The sequence below is a fragment of the Pomacea canaliculata genome, linkage group LG8 (genome assembly GCF_003073045.1).
Source record: "Pomacea canaliculata isolate SZHN2017 linkage group LG8, ASM307304v1, whole genome shotgun sequence".
NCBI classification, from domain to species: Eukaryota; Metazoa; Mollusca; class Gastropoda; order Architaenioglossa; family Ampullariidae; genus Pomacea; species Pomacea canaliculata.
Window position 1 is genome coordinate 10,084,025 of NC_037597.1, and position 1,984 is coordinate 10,086,008.

At 42.0% G+C, this 1,984-nt stretch overlaps 1 long non-coding RNA gene across 1 annotated transcript; it reads right to left on the bottom strand.

Annotated features, from left to right (window-relative positions):
* Positions 1–234: 234 nt before the first annotated feature.
* LOC112569863 lies at positions 235–1,354 on the bottom strand. The gene is made up of 3 exons (XR_003100542.1): positions 1,297–1,354; positions 828–1,080; positions 235–442 (listed from the first exon to the last, which is right to left on the bottom strand). It is a non-coding gene; the product is annotated as an uncharacterized LOC112569863 (long non-coding RNA).
* Positions 1,355–1,984: the final 630 nt, after the last annotated feature.

A 1,984-nucleotide genomic window follows, 5' to 3' on the forward strand; every position in this document is an offset into this window, starting at 1 on the left:
TATACAATAAATCGAATCTCTGGGAGCCTCATTTTCTAATCCTCTTTGTAATAACAGTAGCTTTCCTCCCTTTCCCTACCAGCATTCTACCCTCCTTCCTCCCGCAACCCTCTCACCGCACCACCAACTCCCGTCTCCTGCATTATTTGTCTTATGCCTTTAGAAATAAGAGTGTAGGGTGAAAATTGTACTCACTTTGTAAAGCTTTGCACCTGGCTGGTCTGGTTAGTTAGAGGATCAAACACACAGATGAAGATGTGTTTGTAGCCAGCAGTGAGAGTTATCCCGCCCACTAGAAATACACTTGTAACCAAGATGACCCATGCCATGGTGGACGTCTTGAGGTATTTCTGCGCCTTTAAGGGACTGAACACACAGAAACACCGCTCACACGCGATCACGCAGGTCAGGAACTGGGAGACCCACAGGAACCCTGTGAAACCTGGTTGACAAAAATTAAAGTACTTTTCTCCTTGTTTTGTCGTTTTCATCACACATCAGGAACATTTAAAAGTCCTTAGTTATTCTTACCCACGTTTTACACAGCTATAATAAAAATGATGATGACGATGATCACCAAAAGGATAGAAACTATTCTATGTGTAAATCACTAATGATAAATGAAAGATAACATCCAGTGGATAGTAAGGTACTATAGATACACTTAACAACATAAAGATAAGGTATATGAGTAGAATGTAAAGCAATGGATGAGGGTATCAAATGATAGATACTAGAAACAGTGTAAGATGGAGTCGTTACATGTCGGTTAGCATGATAGACAGTATTGTCAGGGAGTTAAGGATAGTTACCAATCCTGTACTTACTCACGAAATACTCCAGAAAGAAGTTAGACTCCACTTTCAATAGATTTCTATAAGCCATCTCTGTATTGAGGAGAAACTGCACGGTGAGGGCCACCAGGTCTGCCAACGACAGTATGAACAGACACAAGTTGATTCTCTCCCTTAGTCCTTGTCGATAGAAGACGACGGCGTTAAGGATGTTAGCTGGGAACCCGAAGATGAAGAGAAGTGGAGTGAGGGTGGAGGAGAGGAGACTTCGGATCCAGAACTCAGTCTGTAAGAGAAGAACAATCACAAGAACCTTCAGACGAGTTTTTTTCTCCTGTTAGCAGCTACAAGCAATACTTCGTTATCATAAATAACAAAAGCAACGCATGATCAGCTCTGGGATAACTTTATCCCATTCTATTTTCCTCTACATCACAGCTTGACACCAGTCTACATCACAGTTTTTACACCTGTCTACATTACAGCTTGCTAGGTGGTCTACCTTGTGGCTGATGAGGTCGTCTGGGTTGTCCCACGGTTTGTATCCATCTGACCGCCCGAGAACGCATCCTGCTGGCACGTGATGTTCATAAGAAAGAGTTATAGCTGGTGTGTTTACTTCTTCAGCCAATGTAGTTGGATGAGAACTGCTCAGCATTCTTACTTTCGCTTGTGTCATGCAAAGTATTTACACTGTACGATGCGATGAGACGCTGGTGTAGAAAGTCATCATGTATACCTGTATGTTTCACAACTGACATTAAAGCAATCTGTCTTGACTGCCATAAGAGCTTTAATCCTTATTCATTAACAGGGAATAAAAATAATAATGTGGATATCTTGTAGCCACACACACACACACACACACAAACACACACACGCACGCACGAACGCACACACACATTTTTGTTGGAGGACTAACTCACTAACATCTAGTTACAATGGCGCAACACACCAAGCAGGATACTTGCCTGACACTCAAAACCATTGAACAGATCCACATAACAACTGACGACATACCTGAAGAATCAGAGATGCCACAGACTGAGATAAACAAGATGGAGGAGTTGCTTGAGAGAACGTTTGTTTACTAAAAATTCGGAGTAAGAGCAGCGAAAACGTAGACATACAGTCTACCTGTACACCTGACATATGGCTGATACGCATGCAGTTACAATTTATTCTTTCTT